Source organism: Drosophila obscura, unplaced genomic scaffold, assembly GCF_018151105.1.
Source record: "Drosophila obscura isolate BZ-5 IFL unplaced genomic scaffold, ASM1815110v1 contig_186, whole genome shotgun sequence".
NCBI lineage: Eukaryota > Metazoa > Arthropoda > Insecta > Diptera > Drosophilidae > Drosophila > Drosophila obscura.
In genome coordinates this window covers 2696474-2723733 of record NW_024542774.1, presented here as the reverse complement: position 1 = coordinate 2723733, position 27260 = coordinate 2696474, and the positions used below count along the sequence as shown (strand labels likewise).

The 27260-nt window shown below is 51.5% G+C and overlaps 1 pseudogene; it reads right to left on the bottom strand.

Annotated features, from left to right (window-relative positions):
* Nucleotides 1–837: 837 nt before the first annotated feature.
* On the bottom strand, nt 838–22445 carry LOC121404140 (annotated as a pseudogene).
* Between the last annotated feature and the right edge of the window lie 4815 nt (nt 22446–27260).

The window sequence follows — 27260 nt, the reverse complement described above, 5'->3', positions numbered from 1 at the left end:
TGTGGTTGGGGGAGTATTGGTTAGGTAGATGTGGATGGAAACGAGCCGCCATTGGTAGGTAGTATTTTACATTCGTTGAATTTCATTTTGTTACCGTATTCGTATCCGTATCATATATGCGTGTGTGTGTGTATATGTTAGTATACGTTTCGTTATAATTTTGTATAGAGATAGAGAGAGAGCAAAGGCACACGATGGGGGAGAATAGAAGTGAAAGATAGTCAAATTACCGGATTTACTTGAAAATCTCCAGGACCTGCTAAAAGGATGGAAACTTGTATATATGTATCGGTATAAAGTGTATAGATGCTACCAGTGTGTGTGAGTGAAAACATGCCCGTATATGTATTCATTTGCATTGTTTCCGGCTATCATTGTTTTTATGGGTTATGTTTTTTGAGGACAGACAGGAACAAAAGAAGGTAAGTGAAATAAGAGCGGAGTGGATGGATAGAGAGTGGGAGTAGAAGTGGAAGTGGGAAACGAACAAAAGAGTCATTGGTTGGTTGTTATTGTTGGTTATTTTGGTTTAGATGATGGTGAATGCCAGACAACAAAGGGAGTAGCACACAAAGGAGCACAGATTAACTCCCCGAGTCAAATGTGAAATGTGAAATGTGAAAAACGAAATCAGAGCTCAAAACCGAAACTAATCTCTAACAACGGAGCAACTCGAGCAAATCAAAGAAACATTAATCGTGACAGGACATCTGGTCGAATCTACGCCGAAACAGAACATTAGCTAAATGAAGAAGCACTAACTGGCACTGCCGCCCAAGCCCGCCAGTGTAAACCGAAACCAAACGAAATTAGGCGAGTAAGCGGATTGGCACTCACTCATGATATCGTAAATATCGCAAGGGGGCCCAGTGGCTGATCGGATCCACCATTCTGGATGGTCAGCAACAAGGCCCACGAGCTGTGCCGCGAGCCGCCGTTCATTGTAGCCGGGCCATTCAACCCGGATTGTTTACATCATTCACCATGCCCAAGCCCAGCCCTATCATCCCCGGCCCAGGCCGGGAGGGTGCTATCAGCTGAGACCGTGCAGCGAGGGAGGCTGCGTGTGGCTTCCGCTGGACGTGGTCAAGTGATCCTCCTCGCCTGTGTCAGGGGAAGTGGTATCCGTTCTTGTCCGAGTGCCTCCGGACAGCCTGTCCTGCGCCTGCAGTTGCAGCTGCTGCTGCTGCTGTTGCTGCTGCTGTTGCTGCTGGTGGTAGTCATTCTCTTCCAGCAGGAGATGGACCGAGTGCAGCGAGTCTGTGGCATAGGCGGACTTACTCTTGAGGCTTTAGGTGGGCCGTCCACGAGAGTCTAATGTCGCGAGTAGGTGCGGTACCTTGAAGAGGTAGGGCGACTCCAATTTGGCACCCAGGTAGCACCTGCAGAGTCCGCTGCTTTGTCGTAGATGTTGTCGCTGAGGTATACCGCGTCCGGGTGGAAGCTGCGCATGTGGCCGATGGTCTGGAAGCCACTCCAGCCGCCCAGATAGTCCTTCTCAGCTACCGTAGTGGCTGGGCGGCTTGTAGGAGCCATACTTGTCCGGGTACTCGCCGCGCCGCCCGTACAGACTGTAGGCATCGTAGCCGTCGCAGGCATCCCGAATGTTCTCCAGGATCAAGGGCGGCATGTTAATTTGTTGTAGTGCTGCTGCAGGTCCTTCGTGTGCCGTCAGGTCGGGATTGAGCAGTGGATTGGGCAGAGATGATCATCTTCTGACCATGCACGTATTCGCTGTCGAAGCCCCTATACTGGAACCGTCGTCCGATGTTTGGCGAGCGAACGATATGGTGTCCGGCAGCTGACTCGACCACCGCGGGGCGTACAGGGCTTGTTAACGCTACCGGGAAGAGCCCGGCTAAGGGCGCGTTAGCTGGGCGATGGTGGCCTACACGTACTCCGTGATGTTGGGGAGGTAGGCCGGAGTGGAACTGACGGCCATGCTGCGATGTGTGCCGGAGGAGCGGGCCATTGCGCGACTCGTCAGTCGTCGCTGGAGTGGCTGGAGGCCAGTCCAAGGAGCAGCCATCGGTCTCAGAGCCGGAATCAGAATCCTTTCGTTTTCGGTGCGACGCCTCGACGGCTTCTCCTGGGCCCGACACCATCCCGTAGTGGAGAGCTCGAAGCCCCTCAGGAAGCTGGGCGCATCGCTGGCCAAATTGTAAGTTGGAGGTGGACGTGAAAGTATGCCGCACTGGCCATCGCTGTCAGATCGAACTGGTCTTGGCCGTGCTGCGGAAGGATGGCTGCTGGCGCTGATTGCGATATTCCGCCGCGTTGTCGCTAGGTGATGCCCACGAGGAAGTTATTCGGCCGAGTCGTAGCTGCGTTTGTATGAGGCTGTTGCTGACCACCATGGAGGAGTCGAGCAGCGGGACCTTGCGGCCAATGCAACGCAGACAGGTGCGCCGGAGGGTCTCGCGCATCTCGCTTGTTGATGATGCAGTACCCGATCAGGCAGAAGAGCACGTGCAGCAGCACCACGCCGGACAGCAGCAGACTCAGCAGCTGGGAGTGCTCGAGGCGGCCAAACCGCCAGCACCCACATGACACCCATCAAGGCAGCGATACCCCGACAACAGCCAGAGCAAGATCGGGTGCGCAGATTGCAAACCCAGCACGTGATCCTTCAGCGTGAAGGCGGCCCTGACGGAGAAAAACAGGAAAAAAAAGGATCAGCAGATCCACCACGGACATGCGACAAGATCGAACCCGCAAGCCACCACGCCCCCCCACGGGCTCGTACACGGAAAGCCGGCAGGCTGCGGAAGAAACAACGGGATGAAATGATAAAGAACAAGATGTGAGGGTCAGAGTACCAGCAACAAACTATTTACCGTACTCGTAGCGCGAACGCCAACGGAGAGCGACAATGGTCAGCAGACGCCAACGCGTTGGCAAAGTAGAAGCCAGTGGGGCCGTGATTGATGTACCCGCATCTTGATGCAGCGTCCGGTGAGATTAGCACAAGTCAACGGTGGTCCAGGCGAGACGCGCGGCCCAGGAGTCATGCAGCAGATAAGCGACAATCGCTTGCAGGGAACTGGTTCTCGATCAGATGCCGCCGCGACTGCATGCCCACGAAGAAGAGCTCGGCGAAGAAGACGCACAGCACGATGTTCTGGTGGATGGTTCGAGTTGGCCTGCTTCGCGCGAAGCGGGCCAGGGCAGGAGCGCGCCCAGCAGCGCGGCAGGGAGACCATGAAGGCCGAGTACGATGTTATAGCGAGGAGCGAGGCTCCGGTATGGAATCGATGATGTCCACGATCACCGCATAATTGGAGCTGTCGTGGTGCAGTTGATCAGGATCGGCTGCTGCTGGCGAGGGCGCAAAGTCGTCAAATCAGAATCCCGGTCTGGCAGCCGAGGGCGGGTCCACTGATTGGTGAAAAACTACGGCGCACGCACTGCGGATTGGAGCGGGGCCGAAGCGCGCCGTGTCCATGTTCCAGCCACATCTGCAGCTTGATCGGCTGCCAGGATATACGCGCGACCCCAGACGAGACCGTGCGCTTCCGCACCTGCTGCAGCTGGTCCGAGGGACGAATGACCTCCACCTGCCGCTGGCCAGACATTAATCGCGGTAGACGGCCTCGTTCTCGCCTTTGGCTGCTCCTCGCTGCCAGACGCAGTGCCCGTCCCTCGTAGTCAAATCGACAGTTAATCGAGTCGGGTGCGATGACCTCCTCGCCAGAGTTGCAGTGGAACTCGATGTCGTCGATTGAGGTGTATGTGGGGATCGGACATCTCTCGCATGCCTGATACTGCTGGCCTCCAGCTCCTCCCAAAAAAAGGAGACGGACACCAGATCAGTAGACCATTATCCCAAATATCATCAATCTGCTCTTCGCTTTTGCTGCTGGTAGCGGGCCTTCGAGCACATCGAATACCTGACAGACTGCTATCGTATGCAAAGCGGGCAGAGCAACGCAGAGGATATCGATGACAACGAAGAGAACAAGAGAGAGACGAGGACGAGGAGGGAGTCTTCCTCAAAGGAACCCAAACTCTTGCTGCTGCTGCCTGCTCTGTCCCACTGCCACCAGACAGCTCACCCAGGATCTCCAGTAAAGTGTGGGTGGGCCCCCAGCTCCACATCAACAGCCCAGCGCGGTAATAGTCTCATCCATAGAGGTCCAGCAGCAGCTGGCCCACATCCTTGTACTGCGCGTAACAATGATAGCACAGTAGTCAGTTCGCAACTCTTCCTACGATAACCTCGTCACTTTCAGGGGCGTGATGCCAGCATCTCAGAGCAGCACCAGCACCTAGTGTACTTGTCAAAGCTTCTACCTGCCAGGATGTGGTTGTGTACTTGGGGAAGCTGATGACGGGCTTCTGCTTGGCAAGATGCTGCAGAAGCCATGGTGTGGGCGGCGCCACTCCATGGTTGAAGGCATTAAGCTCAGTCTCGCTACATGGTGCTCGCTCAGTTGCCCGGCTCATAGCCGAACAGCGACTCGGTGGGTAACGATGTCCAGCCGGTACCGCGTTGGGCTGCATCTCGAAGGGGTTGGTGTACGTGTCGTGCTGTGAGACGGGCCACACCGCCAGGGTTTGTTGAAGGCATGGACCCCAGGTCGTCAGATCCCCGCTGAATAAGCTCCGATGCCCGCCACCATCCCGCCTCGTACTTTGCGGTGAGGATCGCACTGGCCGCATCCACCAGATTCTTGATGAAGTACTATGTCCTGGCTGTGCGACAAGGTTCAGGCCACTCTACGAATCAGCTCGTAGTTGATGAGCTCCTCCAGAATACCCTCCATCACCGACAAGTCGGCACCATCCCGAGCGGCGGTCGTAGCTGAACTTCAGCTCGTGCCGACAGGTAATCATTCTCCAGCTCGTGCGACCACACCATTGCCCCGACATTGACAGGAACGAGGACTCCATCTGTAGCGTCTGCTCCCCTGATAGATCTGGGCGCCGGCTGCTTGCCCACGCCACTGCGATCAACTGCCTCACGTGCCCACTACGGTTTGCCCGCCATTTTGATGGCCACAAACGAGTTTAGCTCCAGTTCGAGTCGCTCAGCTGCGACAGTTGCCGCCGCAGCTCCACAAACGGCTCCAAGGTGCAGGTTGTACATGTCAGGGGTGGTCCAGGCTACCCGTCTGGCTGTCGCAGCTGCGCTGCCCCTTACCACATTGCCGGCAGCGGACAATTCCTCGACGGTGATGCTGCCAGGGTGTAAGGATGACCTCCAGATTCCCACGAAAAGGAGCACAGACAGGCATCGTAGACGACCTCGCATCCGTTGAGCGTGAAGCCTCTTGCGGTAGGGATTGAAGCAGAGATGCGCAGGCCGCGTCAATGACTCGCACCCCGCCGACACTCGCAGCTGCCCGGTGAGGCGACTGCCAGCGCTGTTGAAGCTCCCTATGGCGATAGCAGTCGCAGGAGAGGCACACAAGTCTCGTTCGGGGCAGCTGGTAAGTGACTCATCTTGCAGTAGCAGTGGCCCATGGTCTTGTTGCAGGTGCGGATGGTAGCCCTCCTTCAGGTTCCACACTTGCAGGGCCCGCACACGCGCTCGCCCCACCAGCCCCCTGGGCACGGCTGTGCAGCTTCCCGCTCGCAGATGGTCCCCATGCTGGAAGCTGCTGTTGCAGCTCACAGCTGTAGCCCCACCACCGACTCACCTTGGAGACAACAAACGCCCGCGGCACACGGATTGACCATCCAGATAGGAAGACACATTCATACCACGTAGCCAGACCCTCACACTCGCAAGTGGCTACATCCCAGCTGCTGGCACAGTTCGAGTGGGCGGGACAGTATATCAGGGCACTCCAGGCCGCAACTCGCAGCCCACCTGCCACGTCTCCCGGATGGTTAGGGACACAACAGTACGGACTGTCCAGCTCAATCCGCACATCCTGTATGCAGCCCTTAAACGGAGAGGCCTCCTACACCACTCCAATCGTGCACGTCAACGCTGCCGATAGCTGTCTTGCCCACGTAGAGACCCTGCACCTTCTCGGACGTGGACACGGAGATCGAGCACTAGCCATGAAAGCGGAGAACTCAATCTCGAACCCTTCTGTACTTAATAACGCTCGATGCCACTCACATGTAGAAGGGAAGGACCATGGTAGGTCGGGGCTAGTTTCTCGTGTCATGTAGTAAGGACACCATGCTTGAGGGACACCACCACCGAGACTGCTCTGCCCAATCTGGATCTGCATGATGAAGGCATCTGCGCTCTGGAGCATCTGCGCACAAAAAGGAGAGTGTCCAGGGGCAGCTGGATAGGGCGGCAGGGGATTGAAGCTGGAGGCTGCCCATGGCCGGAGAAGCACAGGGTGGAGAATGTTCTCCTGGCAATTGAGATCTCACATAGCCCTCAAGGCACTCGCAGGTGTGGGTGCTCCAGCCCCTGGCGACAGGTCCCCATTGAAGCACGGTTAGCGAGACACAGCAGCGGTTTTCCAGGACGGCAGAATGGCCGTGCTGCGGCACCGTACAGGTGATCCAGCGTAACGGTCGTGAATCCCCAGGTCCGATGATGCAACAGCAAAGTCGCGATTTGCCACCGAGAAGTGGACGGTACTCCGGGCAGCCACCCACCTGCAAGGACCCATAAGGTCGAGGAAGCGGTGGCATGTTCTCGGTACAGCAGGGCGCACCGTTTGTCCAGCTTCAGGGTGGTTTGGTTAGCGCAGTACCAGCGGGGATCCCCAGTTGCTCCCCCGACAGGGCAATAGCCGTGTCGCCACTTTGCCGGACGAGGGTGACGCTTAACGGTAAACCACCTCCACCTCGTGCCACCAGCCATCAAAGACCCATTGGACTGCTGCTCGACGGACACCCGCTCGCTATGTGATCGCCCAGCAAGTGGAGAAAGGCAGATGTGTCCCTGGAATCTCCAAAGCGATGAAGTCGTTGCAGCTCGTTGCAGCGTCATTGTGCGCAGCAGCCCATTTCTGCTGAACAGTGGCGAAGCGCAGCTTGAGGTTGAACAATGGCAGCCCTGTTGAGCTCCAGATGCAGAAAGGAGCTGCACAAAGAAGAGCGAAACGCAGCTCCGCAAGTGGCATCAGTTCAGCAGGCTATCGAGGCCTCAGATCATGCCCTTCATCCAGAGAGAGGCCGCCTCGCAAGCATTCCAACATGCATCACCGCATCTTGGATGCTCGACTACGCAGTGGAGCCATATGTGAGTCGGGACAGACGGCAGTTGTGTAGCCGCCTCGGCAGCGCACACAGGAGCCGCCGTTCAGGCAGGAGTGCGAGTAGCAGAGATCCACCTCGGTGTCGCCACGGGTAGTCTCCTTCCTGCCCGGTGAAGCCCTCCGGGCAGGAGCAGGCCCAACGTCTTCACCGGATGAGGTGGGCCGGAAGGGCACAGTGTCGCTGTGGATGAACTTAAGGCGTACCCAACTTCAGCACCGTGAGGCACTCCTCAAAGGCCCAGGCAGGGCTCCCGCACGCCGCAGATTCTCGACCGGAACGGAGCACCTCCACCAGTGGCGAGGGCGCGCGAGGATCGCTCGGTTGAGGTAGACCCTCTCTGGAGGTACTGCCAACATGTAGAACTCCTCATTAAGACGTCGGGCCTCTTCCGCCAAGAAGCTGACGTTCAGGATCAGCGACGTGACGTACATATCGTCCTGTATGCTGAATATGAATATGTTCTTCTTCGAGCAGGAGATAATGGCCGCCAGTCCGTGCAGAAGAGATTAGAACAGGGGCGACAGGAAGGCCTCCTCGTCATCTGGTTGAGGCGCACCGTCGCCAAGTTGAAGAGCATGCCTCGGTGATGAGCCGCACCCGACTGCGGTGATGACTCGCTTTACTGCGTTGATGCCATAAGACAGACACCTCCATGGTGGCGAACTTAGGCACGTTCGTGTTCAGCTGCAGATCTGAGTATTAGGCCGCAAGCTACCTCTTACGAGCCGCAGCAGATTGGCATTGCTGCCGGAAGAGGATGCAATACGTTCCGGCTTATCGCTGACATCCGCATCAGAAGGCCGGAATCCGCCCGATCTCGCCGCTGGGAAAGTCCAATCCCAGAACCTGTTGAGGGTCACCTGGAAGTCGCGCAGCACCAGCACATTGTCATTCACCCATCCATGACCAGGATCTCAATGTGGGCATCATTCGAAGCGGCGGACTGGCCACCCTCACCACCAGCTCGAATCGCTTGCGGGATGATTCGTAATCGGGGCTCCGTCATGGCATACAGCGGCTGGGGCACGCTCAGACCAGGCCGGCTGTGAGGAACAGCAAGAAGGAGTTGGAGTCGTCACCGCCAAGAATCGGTGAGTGAACCACAGCATTGACACCCTCGTCCCGGATCGTGACATGTATCTCCCCACAACAGAGCCGAGCAGGCGAGTTCTCCAGCACGTAAAGCGTAACGGATATTGTCCGAGGCAAAGGTGGGCAGCGAATCCAGACATCCTCCAGTCGAATTTCCACCTCAACCAAACTGGACAGGGGCGGTGACCCTTATCCACGGCTATCACTGTGCGAGTGGTAACGGCCACGCCGCTATCCTGTCCAGCCCCTTGTTGGTCCGCAGCAGTGCACGACATAAGGTCAACAGCAAGAGCCATCCTACCCACATCGCGATCGCTGAGGGAGATACTTGATGCAGCCATTGAGGCCAATCTTCCGGATCGCTGGCGGACACCTGAAATCATCGAGATGCCAACCAGGGCATCCTTCCAGGATGAAGGACTGGACGAAGAGTCTTAAACACTGGCGCATTGTTTGACATACGTCATATTGATATCCACGTTAATGGTGTCGCTCAGCGAGGGATTACCACCGTCCTTTGGCAGTGACTCTTCAGGCAGGTCCCGCTGGTACATGTGCACTCTGCGGGAGCGCATTCGTAATGACGCACTCCCGTCTGGACGTTGATGGAGAAGAAAGGATCGGGCTGCCAGTTCCGTTGATGCTCTCCTCGTTCAGCGAGTCGTGATCTGGACGTTGATACCCATGTTGCTGTCAGGTGACAAACACAACCAGCACGATACGTACCGGCAAACATCCTCGAACCTTGAAAGGCATATAGGAGGGCATTCTCGAAGATGAGGCAAAGTTGTCTGACGTCCGTTCTGTTGATATACACCGTGGCCATGTCAGGAGCATCCCCCCGAGTCGGTGGCGGTGACTGTGAGGAGGAAGCGCTTATCCTGCTTTGTCATCCAGCGACTGGGCAATCGTGATGAGGCCCCTGCCCCGTCTGAAGTGTCGGCAAAGCATCCGCGGGCGTGTTCCCGTCGTGATCTCATAGTGCAGCCGTGAATACCTCGTCCGGATCTGTGGCCATGACAGTCGTGACGGACGTACCCTGTAGTTGATCCTCACCCACATTCGCCTCAGTGACTTGAGATTGAAGGTGGGATCGTTGTCGTTCACATCCTGGGGGACGGTGATCACCACCGAGGAGACTGGCCGACTTCCGGGCGGCAGGCTACCGCCATCCTTGGCCACCACCTGAAAGGCGAAGCGGCTGTGCTCCTCCTGTCCAGCTGCTTGATGGTCTGCACCCAGCCAGTTGCGTGGATCAACGCCAGCGGAAAGTTGTCGTCGCACTCAGGATGTCTATAGGTGATCTCTTCGTTGGACCCTTCGTCCGAGTTCGTAGGCCTGCACCCAAATGATATTGTTAGCCCGACACGACGCTCTGCAGGACCCTCTCCTGGAACTCGAACATATAGAGAGCGCAGCGCATTATCCTTGGCATCAATACGTTGACCAGCAGTTGGGTGGTGTTACTCCGCGATGGACTGCCCCATCCTGGGCGACACGTTCGCAGGCGGATGCGGCTGCGCACACTATCGTAGTGCAGGGGCTTCGCCAACTCGCAATTCCCAACATGGAATCGATGGAGAACTCCAGCCGTGTGCCGCCAATGATCGCGTAGCGGATGCGCCGCATTGTTGCCAAGGTCGCATCTGTGGCCCATTTGTGGGCCACGCTGTGTCTATTCCTCGCTGCCGCCCCCACTGGTCCTACAGCACCTGGAAGGTGTACATACATTCGCTGAACTGCGGATAGTCTATCATTCTCGTCCAGCACCTTCACCGGCACACCCCGAATGGCGGTTTTGCGTTGCGCTGGGCTGCTGCCATTGTCTGAGGCGGTCACCAGCAGGTGGTAGCTGTTCACATCTCTCTGTTCCAGACTGCTGCGGGTGAACACCCGAGCGGGAGTCTATCCAAAGATAGGCAGCTCTGATCCTGCGTCGAACCGGTACCATCTGTGGATGCAACAAACAGAAACAGATACTGTACAAATTCTGCGCTTTATGTGTGGCTGGTATCGATAGTCCTTATCGATATCCTTCCTTGTGCGATCCTGCTGCTATTGAAGTAAAAGGCGATAGCAGCGAATTGAACGCTAGATATCTGTGATCTCTCAGCGATCGAATGTATTGACGTGCAATAAAGGACTTAGTTATTTAAAAGAATCGAAAATGATGCCAAAATATCATTTGCGAGTTTTTCTCTCAGCCATAATTTTTACGCGTCTTAATTGATTATTGATCTGCTTTTGTTGTTATTAGTGGTGATAGTTCCGCTGATAGGCAGAAAAGTGATCAAAAGCTAAAAGTATTCGATAAACTCAACTATCTGCCACCACTAGTCCCCGAAAATTAAACTACCCGCTTCCTCGCGCTATTCGCTTTCCTGTCACTTACCCGTCACTGTTTCGATTCCGTATCGATCTCCGCATTCTTGCCAATGTCTGATCCGTGGCTCGCAGCGTAATTAACTGTGGAGCCCATGTGGCGCCTCCCCGAATGCTCGCCTCGAACTGTTCCGCCTCGAAGGTGGGACTGTGATCGTTGCGAGGACATTCACCTGGAGCGTGGTGGTGCCGGACGGGGGAAAGCTGTCGTCGGTGGCCACCACACGGAAGTAGTGGACATCCATGAGCTCGCGATCGAGGCTGGCCGACGTGGTGACCACTCCCGTGCGCGAGTCCACCTTGAAGAGCGACTGCGAGCGCGAGTCCAGCAGCGAGACCATGGAGTAGACACCAGTCCTCGGGGTCGCGGGCACGCACCGTGGTGACCGCTGCTCCGGATGCCTCCCTCAAGGACCGCTGCCACGTATCGGGCCTCCTTGAAAGTAGGGGCAACTGGTTGCGCAGCTCGCGACGCACCCCGCTTGGCGATGTCCGTACGTGGAACTCTGGTGGTGGTAGACGATCTTCAGGCGGTGGTTGGAGTCCACGATGTCGTTTACGGTTGCAGCGGATGTTGAAGGTGATGCTGACCTTCCACATGAACTCGAGGTGCAGACGTCGCGGCTGGCCACCAGGTCCCGGTTCTGGTGTCGATGGCGAACCGCTCGTCGTTCACGTCGAGGAAAATTCACTTTGCAGAACTGGCACACGGTCTTGGCAGGAAGGCGTTCAGGCTGTTGATGAAACTGCGACTCTAGACAGATCTGGTTCCACTTGTCCGTCGTGTGGATGGCGTAGGACGCGTACGTCTCCGATATCCACTGCTTGGCGTCGAGATGCGTCGATGGAAGGCCGGCTGCAGGTGCAGCGGATCGGACGAGGGCAGCCCGCGTCGCTTGCGGCTAAGGATGCGAGTGGCGCATCTCGTTCTCGAAACTGTCGCCAAAGATGAGATCGCCCGCCCGGAACTCGGTGCTGTTCTGGCTGTAGGCCTACTCCAGCTGGTTGCCATCAAGCAGCTGGACCTGCGGCGTGGAACGTCTCCGGCGGCTCTGGAGATCCCGTGTTGTCCTCCTCCTCGTGGTGGTGGTGGTGCAGCTTCCTGTCGACGTGCCTGTCCTCGTTGCAGCTGTGCCCCGAAATGAATATCCTCACCGGCAGACTGTATAGTCGATGCTGCGCAGACGGTTCGACGTGGAGATCCAGCGTAGAAGGTGAACAGGCTGGGATAGGACTGCCGTCGCACCTTGAGCGACTTCCGCAGCTGGATCTGCCCATCCTTGTGGCTCACCGTGACTCAATGGTGCACAAAGTTGGCCGACTTGTGCGCGTTGATCTTGTAGTGCCACTCCGAGCCCAGCTTGTACACGGAGGCGTTGAAGATGACCGTCCCGGCGGGGCGTCCTCGTGCACCACGATCGGGTACCCCCTCGGACAGAGATGGTGGACGGCCAGCTGGAGCAGCACCAGCAGCCCCAGCCCCACTCTCCAGCACCAGCAACTGTCCCACGTTTGCATTGCTCCGACCACGACACTCGGATGATGCTGTCGGTGTCTGTGGTGGATGTCTGCTGTGGCGTGTCTGGAAGAAGACTCGTCTCCTGCCCTCGTGCGGGCGGGGCAGGTGTGTGTGTGTGTGTGTGTGTGGGGATTTAAGCCAACAAACCACAGTGCAATAAAAGCTCCCTATTCAATTATCATCAGGTGGGCGAGATGCGAGCTGCGGGCATGGCCATCTGTCTGTAAAGAAATCAGAATTTGTGAAGTGAGTGAGTGGAAAATCGTGAAACATTTAAAAGTCTAATGATATCCTCTTTTGCCAAGTGAAGCACAGTGGAGAGGAAAGCCCGTGCCCTGTTTCTGCTCAATTTTGACAGTTTTAATGCTTTTGCCTTTGCCTTTGCCTTTAACTTAATTAAAACTTTTCATGTCGCTTGCCTTTCACAAATATGCCACCACCACAGCCCAGCGGGAAATATGTTTTTAAATTAATTTTTTTTCTCGCCAGGAAACTCTAAGCTGTCGAGTGCTTTCAGTATTATTGGGTAAAACGAAATTTAATCCTTTGAGGGCTCTCATTTTGTGTTTTATTCTCTTGTGCAAAATGAATATATCCAGCTTTAATCCGACAACGGCCATGACAGGCAGGGTGCAGGGTGCAGGGTGCAGGGTGTAGGGTGTAGAGGTGCAGGGCAGCCAACAAAATGCGACAATGTGATACCGACAAGAGCTCGGATGACGCTTCCGTACCCACCCGTTGGCCAGTTGAAAATTTAATGAAATTCGATTTTATGGCCATTAGGAATGCATTTTGGGTTCGTTAATTAACTAAAGCCAGTCACGGGGCACCCACCCACACAGCTAACAGCTAGCAATGCCAGGCTGCCGAACGGGTGGCCTAAACAGATGAATGGAACCCGGAGGTGGCTTCATTTGGCTGCAGATGGGGCTGGGGTTGGGGTTGGGGTCAGGGGACGTGCTCAAATTCCATTACGAATTCCAGCTGCAACTAAACTGTTTGTTACATTCTGCTTCATTCGGATGCAGATAATTCGCACGTTCGCCCAATGAAAGACACGTTTTCACTCAATTGCCTTTCCAAAGGGGGAGGAGCTCCTGGGAGTCCTGTCAAATATTGCGCATCGCAGTGTAGAATTGGAATGGCTCCATGGGCACAGACATCTGAGTAACCCTGCTGCTGTGATCACATCCGGATACCAGAATGATCAGTGGATGACAGAGGGGGGAGAGAGAACTCCCCTTTATTGTTTTTGGGGGAAGGTCGGAAGATTTCTTCAATAGCAATTACATGTCGTGGCAGTCGCTTAACTTTCTGTTAATTTGCAGTGTTAAAAGTTTAATTAAAATTTCAGCTTGGCCGCGCTCGCGCCAGACGTGTGCCAGACTGAAGGCACACCAGGCCCACGCTGGCGGGGCTGCGGGTCGGTTATTGTTTCGCCATGCGGGCATAGTGCACACCGACACTCCATTCTCACCTGGGGCCGCGGCAGACGCTTTTCATGGTTCGTCAAGCCTGAAACAGGCGCGCTACTGCTGCTATCGTGCTACTGCTGCTGCCGGCAACATGAAATTCCTTCAGATCTCACACGTTCAGGCAACAATTGGAAAACAAAGAGCAAAACAGGCCCGAGTTGATTTTTGAGGGAAGGTTGCCTCATGCTTTTCCCGGATTTTTCCCACACTTGCCAACTAATTAATAAATGTCATCTGCTGGTGTTGTCGCAGTTCAGTTCTGGCAGTGTTTTCCGGCATAATTTAGTCGGAGATGCCAATTAAAAATGTGTCAAAGTGACGCTGGGCAATTACAAGTTTTCGTTTCTAGTTGGTTCTATGAGTTTTGAAGCCCTCGCAGTTTCCCCAGCAATCAGGATATCCAATGAGTCCTAGGTGGGCTTCGAAATGGGACTGTGGACTGCCACTGCCCCACCGTGAGGAGCGGAAGCCAACAACAAATCCCACACGCTCCCACAGGTAACACGGCACCAGACATGGAATCGCGGGGCAGCTCTTGGAAGAAGGGTTGCCGTTATGTTTCCCATAAACATTCGCATTTAACGAAACAGCTTTCCGCCCAAAAAGAGGCGGTAGAAGCAGCAGCAGCAGCTGGAAACTTTTTTAAGTAGCAACATTCTGAGGAGGTGTACCTAAAATAATATCCAAGCCCAAAGTTCTCCCATTCCGCCCGGATAGCCTTTCAACTTTTTGTCCTTTTGTCTTTTGCTGTCACAAAAGAGAAGTGCCAACAGAGAGGCAGAAGGAAGAGGAGGACACGAAACGTGTCAACTTCAAGCTGATGGAAATTTATCACAGTCCGCCTCCCACCAACACTGCGGCTTAACAGGGCGTGGGCGTGTCAGCAACAGCGGCTGAGCTCTACAACGCTAATGGAGAAGCCCCAGTAAGAGAGAGAGAGAGCAAAAGCAGCGCAGCGCAGCGCAGAAACTTTGCTTGTTTTCGATGTTAATGAAAATTGATCAACATTAGTGAAAAAATGGAACTGTGTGCGCCCGCTCCGTAGCTAAGGACGCTCCGGGCGGATTTTAATTGAATTTCAAACATAATGAGAATCAAAAGACAAACTGCCTCACTGCCTTACTGGCTGACTGGCTACTGGCTGACTGCCTGGACTGAGTGATTTCCCCTTTTGGGGCATATTAATATTATTGCTTGTTTTGTTTTAATGAAGTGACAGATATCCGAGCATGCCACGCGGCACGGCACTGACTCACTGTCTTCTGTCTGAAAATTACCATAAATTGGCGGCAAGCACAAGGACCTGCGTGCCTGGCAAGTATTAGCCGATACCAGGGACATGAAACGCAATAAAATTCATTGTCTGCCACGGGACACGGAAACGCAGACACGAGACTTGCGGCTTGCGTGCCGGAAATGCGCCTGCTTCCGGTATGAGACACAATAAGGAAACTAAATGAAAAGCAAGTGAAAAAACAAGCAGACGGAGAGCAAACACCTACAGAGATGTAATTGTGTGTGTTTGTATGTGTGTGTTTTTATGTGTGTGTGTTGAGCACTTAACTGCATTAAGGCCAAATTATTTGAGCCCGACACCAGCCATTGCGGATCCCCTGCGTATGCGTAATGTGTGCAACATTCTTGAGTATTCTTGTGGCATACTTTAAATGGCAAACACGCGCCAGACTGAGCCCAAATAATGGTACATATGTATATTTTTGGGACACCTTTCGGGAAATTAATTTCCACTTGCTTGGGCATCAATTAAATTTCTCAGACAGCAGCAGAGAAGAAACTCATTTGAAAAGCTCTTTGTTGTGCATGCAAAATGCCAATCGAGGCAACAAAAGGAAGCTGAACTGCCGATGCAACAATGTGTCGTGGCAGTGGGGGAAGCACAGAAGGAGAGAGAGAGAGGAGGGATAAAGAACAGGACAAAAAGCTTCCACAACAACAGAAACATAGAAAACATACAGATGGAGGACGGAATGCCAAAGGAATCGCAAGCAGAAAAGTTGTATATCCTTTGTTGTTTCCTTTGTTGTTGGACTCTTACTAAAGGCAGACATGCAGCAGCAACAAGTGAAGGCAATTACCCACCACCACACACACACACACAGACATAGAGTGGAAGAGGGGCTTCTGGTGGGATGCGGTGTGCAATGCAATTGAGTTAAACGGCATAGGATTGTCCAAAGGAATGCATATGGAACGCTTTGGAAAAAGGAGCAAGGAATAATGGTTGGAGACACGAAAGGATGCCGCACAGTCTAGGGGGAGGGGGGCTTATACTGACTTGCAACATGGCGTACAAATCAAAAGTGTGCCAGCGGCAAGCCAGGCAAACTGTAACCGGAAGTGCAGTGGAGAGGCGAAATCGGAGACTGTCGGATAGAAATAAATTAAGAACATTGTAAATGCCATGACAAGGACTCGGCAGGACTCGGCAACATCGAATCCGAATGCAAATCAAGACTTTCCCCGCCAGCGATCTGCTTGCGCTCCCATTAGCGCATCTCGCGTGAACGGTGAGGGATTTTCTGTGCTCCTCCCAGGCAGAAGCAGCAGCAGCAGCCACTCAACATTTCCACTTAATTGTGGTGCTGCATAAAAAACTAAACAAAGTTCTCCCACTCGCCTGACACAAAATCAATGCACGAATCCCCGATTCGCTGAGTTGTTCGCTTCCTTTCTTCCATCCTTCCTTCCTTCATGCTTCCCAAATTGCTTAATTAATGTGGGAAGAATTTGTTAAATTAGCGCAAAAGTTCAAGCTCGTCAGCTCAAGTTTCCACAAGGAAAGTTCGAGGCTAGGAAATGGGAGAGCGAGAACAGAACCCACTGCAGCTTTAAGAATTTGTGGCGCTTCCTAAGCATACATGATGCATCACCCTACCTAGTACGAGTAGTGCATTGATGGCAAAGTTTTAAGTATATGTCATCGCTGTAGGGAGTGTCGTGGACTGCCAGCCCATCCCACCATCACCCTGCCACATAATTGCACCATCCAGATGACAGCAGCTGGAGCAACAGCAAAGGACAAACCGCACGGCTGCCAGGAGCAGGAGCCACGGGGATCAGGAGATGACAAACGTAAAATGCGTAAATAAAATGAGGGCATGAATAAGGGAAACAGCTGAAGAGTAGCTGCTAAAATGGGATTTTCTAGAGATTTATATATATATACATACATACTGCTGCACATTCATTCCTATCCTATTCCTATTCCCATTCCATTCCATTCCAACTTCTGTGTGAGGTTGAGGAGCCATCCTATGGATTTAAGTGCGTTGCAGTTTTAACTTTTGCCGTCAAGTTAATTCAAATGCAGCGAGGTGGGAAATGGGAGTGCGCCATGGAATGGGAATGGGGCAGAACACTTTAGCGGGAAATCTCATGACAAATGTTGATGCCAGAAGTGGCTGCGAGGTGGGCAGGAGGCAAGAGAAACTGTCACAAGTTTTTCTCTTACTCGCTTTTTTCGGATATTCTTTTGTGGCATTGCCATCTTTCGTCGCTGCTGCTGCTGCTGCTGTTGCTGCTGCTACTCTGCACTGTTTTAATTTAAGTTTTTGTTTTTGCGGCTCGCACATATCGCTCACAGCGAGGACTCTCATCAGTGGCAGTGGAGAGAGAGTGGAGAGTTGTTGGGAGGTGGAAGAGACAGCGAACATGGCAACGCTTAATCAGGAAAACAATGGGCTGCCTGCACCCCACCGCTACCCGCTACCCTGCCGGAAATGTGAAGCCACTGTATGAAGTTCCGGGCTCTGCTCTTCACTTTCACACATTTAGCCACCAACTCTGTCCCTGACTCCCACTGTCTCTGACTCTGACTCTGTCTCTGACTCGACTCTGTCTCTGACTCGACTCTGTCTCTGACTCTGTGCGTCCTCTCCCTGAGCCGTGAGCCCTGATAAGTTGCCCCCACTTTGGCTGCCCTTTGGCTCCAACAGCATAAGGCACAAATCGCATTGAATTTATTTTTATAGTGTTGTAAAGTTGATTATGTTAATGCAATTTAATTTGCATTCGCATTCGACTTTGGGTTTTATGGCAAATTTATGCAGTCCTGCTTTAGCTCTGCCTATGAAATATGGCCAGTGATTTATCCTCTTGAAGCCAGCCAGAGAAGCAGCAAGAGCGACTTTAATAAATTCGAAAAAAAGGGGCATCAGAGCTGCAAAGGATAATCGAGAATCCTGTCAAATGGGTGGAAGGGCGAAGTGCTATCATGGATTGTCTGGCGCATCATTCGGATGCGATGCACATGCACAGCTCGGTGGGGAAACCGAAGGCAGCTACAGAGTGAGTGTAAGCGGATAGAATGGGGTCCTGGTCTGCCATCAGCCATCAGCTATCAGCTCAGCTAATGACTAAGACAAACAAGGAGCATCAAAGCTCTGAATGCGATTTTTGCTGCAGAAGGGTAATAGGATCACGAGACACAAGACAACAACGAGAAGGAGCAGATAATAGAGGAGACTTTTGGTGGGTGTGGGAAGTGAAGGTGGGTGTGGGAGTGCGAGTGTGGAAGTGAAAATGGGTCAGGAGAGGATACAACGACTTTTCACCACTATCAATGTAATGGCCTTTTGTCCTGACAATCTTCGCCTGATCCATTAATGAAGGGACAAGCCCGTTGCATTGCTTCAACTGTAAGTGGAATTACTGCAGCTGCTGAGAGTCAAATCCAGGGGAGAGAGAGACAGAGAGGGGTGAAGTAGTGCACAGATACAGAGGCAGGTTACGATTACTATTCAATTGCAGACCAGAGACAACGCCTAATTAGCAGCAATGACAAATAATTTGCAGGCAAACAAACAGGCAGAGACAGAGGCATACAACAGGCAGCATATGCCACAGAGTGTGTTCAGTAATTAGCCCAGAGCCACTCTGAAATCAGTTTCATTTCCATTTCCATTGCAATTGTTGACTCCGATTAAACCAAACACGCAGCACAGGCCAAGCACCGCATTGGCATTGCTAGACAAACGACATTCGGCATCTAATGTCATCAGACAAACAGAACTTATGCCAGGAAGGGTTCCAGTGCCCTCGACCAAGGATGTGTTCTGTATGCAGATTTTATGTGAGACATTGGCTGGAACTTGTAAGGTAAGCCAAACATGGTCAACATGGTCTGGTTTAACTTGCTTTTGGCATTTCTTGTGTGGCATTTGAATGTATCCTTGTACCGCACCTGCACCTTTGCCTGTCCCTGGATTGGTTAAGTAAAAAGTCGCAGAACATGGAGCAAATACATACATAAGTGTATGAAATGGATCTTAAATCCAAGCTTCATCCAACGCACACGCAATCATATCATTCCAAGAATAATCTTCTGCAGACGAACGCCCCAACGGGCATGCCCCTGCAGCACACAGAGAGAGTGGTTGGGGTGCGGAGGAGGATGGGTTGATAGAGTTGATTACGCAGAAAGTCGTAAGCATAAATAAACACACAGTTGGCATATGAATTGCCGAGCTAGCAGAGATAGCAGCAGTAGGAGCAGCAGAGTCTCCCATTACACAAACTTTATGAGAGTGAAGAGCCTCTTGCCTCCTACCTCTTCCTCCCTCCTCTCTACTGCCTCTTGCCACCTCTTCTACGGGCACGAGTGTACTGCGATGGAAGTTACAACTTGTAGTGCATGCTTTTGTGCGTTTGGTACAGGACAGGACAGAGAGAGGTGGGGAATGAGCGAAGTGTAGTGGAGTAGAGCAGGGAGAGCAACGCAACCCCTTGAGGCTTTATTAATGCAGAATGGCTGGCTGCCACTTGAACCTTCTCACGTACATGTAGATGAAGGCAGGCAGCATGTGAATGAGTGGGTTCTCCCGATTCCAATTTTACCGCCAGAGTCCGCCCGTTTGGCTGACTGCAGCAACAGTAGTTTAGCTGCTAGTCAGCATTGACAGTTTGCTCAAACTTTGTCAAGGAGTCCAACTCCTTGGCCAACATCTTCCGAAAGGGGGTGGGGCAGCAGCATGAGCAGCAGCTGGCTGGTCCCAACCTGTTTAATGGGAGCAGCAAATCGGCATTCTGGACACTCGAGATGTCATCCCTTTAATCAGATTAAGTGCAGGGCCATCGTGGCAGCAAAAGTTAAAGGATAAGGATAAAGGATAAAGGGCGAGGGATAAAGGATACACAGGCCTACGGCGCTGAGCAACAGTGAAATGGATTTTTATTGTTTTCCCGCGTCGACAAACAAATTGGAAAAGTAAATAAAAAAGGCAGCGCGAAACAGGCGGCTGCAGGGAGGATGGCAGCAAAGGATGCTGTGGCTCCGGCTCCGGCTGTGAAGGTGTTGTCGCCCGGCACAAAGGACATAATGAATACGCTTAACTTTTAAGTCACGCTGTGCGAGATGCTTGAGCGGAATAATGGCGCGAATAACGATGCTGACAAACAACAGGGACCACGGGGCAAAATGGGCAAGGGGAAAGCAGGACACAGCAACGACACCACAACGCGGATAGCTTCCCCATAAAGCAGCCACAGTTGCCACACCCACACCCATCCACCCCCCACCGCCCTGCAGCTGTGTGTTGGCATTAATGTAAATGAAATCATTGAAATGTCAATATGACTCTCAATGCCTCAAATGGGGCATGCGCTCAAACCAGACTGCGCAATTAAACCCCACGATGATGGGGCTAGCTACACTCCATCTACGGTATCCCTATCCCAACCCGCCCAACCATTCATGCCCTATGCCACCCAATAACTCCCCTCCCCATCTACCGCCTCCTGCCATCAATGGAAAAGCGAGAAGTGCCGAGCCAAACCTTAAATCAATTGCCATATGGAGATGGTTCCGGGCGGGAAGGTTATGGTGGTTGGTGGTTGGGGTGGCAGGCTAAGAGTGGCCAAAAACTCATTAAACCCTTACGCGCTGCCGCCGCAAATGATCATCGACAATACTCTCTCTCTCTATCAGCAGGCACACACACACACACACACACACACACACACAGTGAGCACTGGCTAAGGGAAACCCCAGCCCCACCGACGCAGTTGCACACATGCAGTTTCCATATAGCGGAATCGCTTGAACGAAAATAAACGAGTAATTTCAGACCTAACAAATTGAACTTTAACTCCGTGACTCCGTTGGCTCTGGTGCCATGAGAAGCAACCTATGAAGCAATTTCATTCCATTTACTATTGGATTGTTGATCGTTTATTCTACGCGTATAACTAGGTACATGTAAATATTTGTAATTGTTTAACCCCTTTCAACCGCTCCACCACACACAAAGGAGCCAGCAATCGCAGGATGTACAAAGTATTCGACAGTAATTGTCGACAGCTTTAGTGATCAAATCAAATCAAATCAAATCTGCATGGCTCATGGCTCACAGCTCTGATTAGTTTTCTCCTTTGCCGAATATTCATTTGAGGCTACATAAAAAACAAGGACACTGATAGTCAGCAAAGGACTCCGCAAACTGGTCTTCCATTCGTATGCACTCCACTGTACACACACACACACGGTATACAGAGATGTGTGACAGGAGAGGAAAATCAGTCGTAAGCTGTTCTAGCAGCCCACCTGACCGACAGACAGGTTCCAGGTAGCAGAGAGTCTGCTGCCACACTTTCCGATCTCGTCTTCGCTTTCTGTGCCTGTTCCCTTGGTCGGAGAAATGTCAACGCTGCCAAAAATGTTCACGAATTTGTTGGCAAACGCAATCATTTTGTTACGTGGTTTTATTACAGCGGTTGTCTCCCCCACCACCCCACCATAGCATTCCATCTGCTGTATCCCTAGCCATCTGGTCCGCCCGCTGCAAAGCCAATAACTGAAAATGCTCGTTTATAGATGCCATGCCACGCCACGCCACGCCATGCCACAGCATGCCATTTCCATGCAGCGCAGCGCAGTGCACTGTGGTGTAGCGGGCGTATACGTAACCGTGTGCAAATATTGTTCAAATTGGAGCTGTTCTCGTAGTACTCGTACTCGCACTCGTACACTTGCTGCCTCTTTGAAGGGCAAATAGAGCCTGGGTGTTGCGGGCTGGGAGCCTGCAAGCCTCCAGCCTGGGTGGAGTCCAGTTGAGTTGCCAAGTGCAGGGATCCTTCAGCTGCAGTGCTGCCTCTCTCCTCCCCATCATCCTCCAACCCCACACATGTGTCTATGTGTATGTGTCTGTGTGTGTGTGTGTGTGTGTGTGAGAGAAATAAACAATTTGTATTGCGAATTTTGCCTTTGCCATGCGAGAAGCAGAGCCCAATGAATATGAAAATATTCAACTCAACTTGTCCCTGCTCCCTGCTTTCGCCTGCATCCTGCCCCCGCCTGCTTCCTGCTCCCCCTGCCCTGCTTCCTGCTCTCTCTCTTTCCCCCGCCCACCCATTGCACTGCCTCCTTTTGTTCTGCAAACAGTGAGGAAATTGAAAGCAAAATATGATGAATGTTCGATTCAGAATTTTGTATGGCAGAGGCACTAAACCTATCTTCCACTTCAATGATTCACCACCACCAACTCCCATCCTCCCCGCCCCCCCATATGCTGTGCTTTGAATGGCCTCCAGCTGCAGATACTTGGCAAACCGTCTTCGAAAATTAAAGGCTCATCCAGAATGTCCTTGTACGCTCCAGTGAGCGACTTCGAGTGCGAGTCCTCTGCATTTCTGCATTTAAGGCTAAGCCGACTGCCGAGCCACTGCACCGTTATCTGCTCCGTTCCAACAAGGGACAAACAATGAAGAGCTTGACGTCTGTGCATACCTTTGATTGGGGGCTCCGTCAAATATCGATACGCTGGCTCCTTCAGGATATCCGTCATAACGGGAATAACAGACAGGGGCAGCAGGCTACGAATTTTCGTTAATTAATGCACCAACATTTGCCGCCATCTTTTGTAAAGCCCACCTAACCCCCCACGCGTGCCACACGAGCAGGCATAGGCATCCACTTGAGACAGAGCAGAGCCCCGAGCAGCAGCAGGAGAAGGACTGACTCTAACTGTTCGAGGAGCCTCGTCGCAAGCTGTCAAAATGCTGCGGGCAAAATGGCTGAAGCTGCCGCTACGTCTGTGGCTGCTGCATTTGTATTAATGACAGCCATGCGATGCGATGCGATGACGATGTGATGGGATCAGCAAGCCAAGGCAGTATATGGGGAGCAGCAGAAAGAGCAGGTATTTGCAGGTTTTGCTGGACTGCTACCTCGGGCAGCCTGAACCTAAAGTGCAGGCGCATGTATGCATAAGGAGGCTGGCTCCTGCACTCCCCTCAGTCATTCGTAGAGGAGAGAGAGAAAGTGCAGACAACAAACCTGCATATATTGCCTTTAAGGGTGGAAATACTCATTGAATTCCAGCTAATACACACTGACAGCGACCCACTCATTCTGGACCATGGGAGGGAAACTTTTGCTCACCAATCAGCCATGTCTGTTGCACCATGGAAAATTGAGAGCCAGCAGACCAGAACAGACACGAAAAATGTCAAGTGGGGCACAGAAAATTATAAATCAGGCCAGCCCCAGTGGTGGGGGTCAAGAGGAATTGATGGATTCCGCTGGGCACAGCAATTAGCGGGAAAGTGAATTTCATTTGGGAAGGAAACAGTGCCAGCAGTGTCCACTACCAGGCACAATCCGGAGAAGGTTCAACAAGTCCAGTCCGTTGCTGCTGTTGCAGTTGCAATTGCAGTTCCGGAAACCTAAAGTCAGAAAGTTGGATCCGTCATCGCAGTCATTCTCTGGCAAAGTGTCGAAAGAAAATTTGCATCTTCTCTTTGACTTTTGTTTTTGCCTTTTCATTCGTCATCATCACTCTTTCTTTTGGTGGCCACTTCGCTGGGTAGCCCGGTTAAACTGTCAAAACTATGCTCCCATAAACTCTTTTGGCCTATCGCTCCCCCCCCCAGCTTCACCCCTACCGACTGAAACTGGCCAGCAACTGTGTCAAGCAGTCAAACCAGTTCGTTGCCGTTGCTGCTCTGGTGGACTCCAAATGCGATTGCTTTTCCAGCAGCTGCAATTGATTGAAAGAGCCCGCGCTCCTCTTGGCCTGGCTCTTAAGTTTACCGTTTCGCGGTTGGCAATTCGGTTACACACAAAAAAAAACAGAAACAAAAATGCTCACTTCCATTCTAGCCAATTGATGCCTTGAACCCGAACCGTACCCGGGCTCGTACGCTCGGACACGGCTGCCCCTCTTTTGGCACTTCCATTGCAGGGCTCCCATGGCTCCCAATCTCACCATCTACCATCTAGTCTGAAGGCCACAAAGAACATTGTAGGGTATGGGGAGTGGGGTGGAACTTATCGTGACGTTCACGCCCAAAAATAAATGCAATACATTTGTCTTACCATACGAATTTACTCCTATCTCCTGGCTCATATAATCCACAAAAATCAAGTGGCCACTCGTAAACTCGTTTTCCCTCCCCCTTCCAGCCAGCAGTTCATTTGCAACTTTTGCCTAATAAAATTTATATTAATTTGGCATTATTATTACTGACAAGTTTAAATCAACTTTTGCACTGGATCTGCACGCAAAATGGAATTCAAATAAATTTACTTGTTGTTGCCGTCGTTTTGATTAGAAGTTTTTGTTTTGAAATGAGTTTTAGGATGTTTTATGGGAGAGTTGAGAGCTGCATGAAATGTTCGAATAAATTGTTTATTCAATGTTTAACTTGTTGAGCGCTAGGCTTCCTTCAGAGCTTCACTCACCGTACCGCACGGAGTGGAAGGCTTTCGCACGTACAAACAGCCAGCAGGCAGAATGATGCCAGAGGAGCTCTGCCAGGCGGGGGTGGGAGCGCATCCTGCAGCACATCCGCATCAAAGTTTAAATGTTTGACGATGTTTCAACCACTTTAAGAGATTGGCCCTTCTGGACGAGCCACTTGGGCGCGTATTCTATGGTTACCGGAAACATAAAACACATTTTATCCCCCTGCTCGACAGCCAATTTGATAGAAATACCATTCGCAAACACACACAAAAAACACACAGGAACAAAAACTCAGGCTCGATTTCAGTTTCATTTGGCCAATTGCAAAACATTTTCATTGCTCTGTTGGCCACAAAACTCCGGTCAGAGGCGAACAGGGGACAGAGAGGGCGGCCAATAGCGTTCTGGCCACAAAAGCAAATTAAAACGTTTTCCCAGCCAAAAAGCAAAGCTGGTTAATGCACTGAGCTGAATGGGTTTCAACTGTTTTTACGCCCCGCTGTCAAACTGATAACTAAATCGAGAATCCCTACCCTTAGCTACCCTTCACTCCCATCCTTCCCTTCTCTGGTCTTGTCACTGACACGCAACAATTAATCACATTTAATTTATCAATTGCTTTGGCTAAAGTACATGGAGATTAGCGAAAAACAATGACGGTCGAATCTGTTGTAATTATTGGCAGGGCAGGGAGAACAACTGGGACGGAGATATAGACCCAGAGAGCTGTCAATTGTACCGCTCAACGGGGGTCGTAGGTCGGAGGGCCGCGCCTGAAATGAATATAAATGATGGATAAGCGAGTGACTGAGAGCCCAAATTCGATTCCATAAAAATGTTCAAACCATAAACGCCGCAGGAAAAATCTAAGTATTTAGGAACTTTAATTGGACATGAAAAACAAATAATGCAAATACTCGCAGTGTTATTGTTGTATTTACATTTATCTCCACAGTGGAATTGGAAAAAGGTAATGTACTTTTTTGTACATTTTGCATGCAGAACAGAACGAAACAATTGTTGCCCTTTAATATTCGTAGTTTAATTGAATATTATAATTTTATGCAGATTTTCATGGATATAAATCAATGACCAGCTGATAATAATACTCAATGGAGTAGATACTTCTTAGAGTTACTTTTGAGGCATTCCTCCCCGCTGTTGCACTCCCTCCTGGCACTCATCGTTCGACGAATTCATTCATTCGGCACAGCCCTGAGGTATGCCAACTGAGGCGCTAACTGATCGGCAAACAAAAAACAAAAAAGTCTTTTACCGAGTGTTTGGAGCTGGAAAAACGTGTGTGCCAGTGTGGTTGGTTGGGTCGGATAATCAATAGCTTGGACTCCATCTGAGCGGCTGCGTTAGAGCAGGCAGCGTAACTGTTGTTTGAATTTGTCTGTGGTCAGTGACCCAGGCCAAGTGCGATGGGCGGTGCCAAACCGGCAAACAAACATGTTTTAAGGAAAAAAGAAGCAGAGCAACAGAAGAAAAAACCTTAGATATCTCTGCTACACTTTGAAGCCTCTACGTCTCCCCTCCCCCCTTTGTGAAGAGGGGAAGAAGACATTAACTTTGGTCACTACATGAATACCAACGCTCGTTAGCAGTTAGCAGGGGAAGGAAGAGAAGAGGGAACCCACCAGCAGCAGCAGCCCCTTGCGTGTTGTACTGCCATAAAGAAGCACAGTGAGCAGAGCGGGAGCGGGAAGGGAGGAACGCACAGGTCCAAGTAACAGTCGGTAATAGACTGTAATTTGAGAGTCTCCGAGATGGATCGCAATTAAGTTCGGAGAAACACGATCAGCGCGTTCGCGGTCGAGTCTCCTCCCACCACTGCCGCACTTCTGAAGATTCCATTAGTATGTCCCGAATGAATCCATTTCAATCAATCCACAGAAAATTAATTCAAATATCTGAGAATGGCTGGAAATTATTCAGAATTTACCCGGACAAATACTCGACCGTGTGGAGTCCCTTAAACGATAGAAATTATAAATTATTTTACTTACATTGTGACCCGAACCCGAGTTGATGCTCTCTTTGATGAGCCTGCAAATAGAGTGAAGAAAGGGGAAATGGGATAAATTAATATAAGTGGCACACTAATATACGTATCTTGAATAATTGGGAATATATTTTTCATATTAATGCATGCGGCATAATGATATTTCCATCCACTGTGTAGGAAAACCTAAAGTTACAGCCTTTGCAAATATTTCTTTGTGGCTGTGATAAATGAAGTTGCACTCTCTTCAAACACTTCCACCCATCACAATCCCTATTATGTAGATTTTAATGCACTTCCTCGGCCTTTCCATCCAAAGGCTTCAAAATTTGAACGTATGCGATCAGAGCCTTTCCCTGGCACTCGTAAGTTTTAGTGGTGCGAATTCTCGGAATCTACATAGCACATAGCACATCCCACTTCCACTCGTATATCAAGCGCTAATTAAGAAAGAGAAGCCAGAGCTAGAGCCAGAGCCACAGTAGAGGCCCTTCCTCAAAAAACTTTTACTAAAACTAAAAGCGAAAAGACGAAGACGAAAACCAAAATTAAATTGCGAACTCCTGGTGTGGGAAAATGTCTTGGAGCGTAAAGTCAGAACATTTTGCTGCTCACAATGCGATGCGACTATCTGTCTCTCTCTCTCCCTCTCTATCTATCTACCCGAAAGGTTTTGTTTCGAAGGCGGAGGTGAGCTGTGAGATGTGGGCAGCGGAGCGTGCAAGTTTCCCCAGGCCCAGGCACAGGCCAAGCCCGACCAGACATGTGTCAAGGTTACTCCTCAAACAAGTAATGGAAGCGATCCAGCAGTGAGCCAGCCGCTTGAGCAGGCGATTCAAGGAGGGAAAATCTCAATAAAACTGCCTGAAATCGGAGCGGGGGTAATGAAAAACGATGCCAGAGCA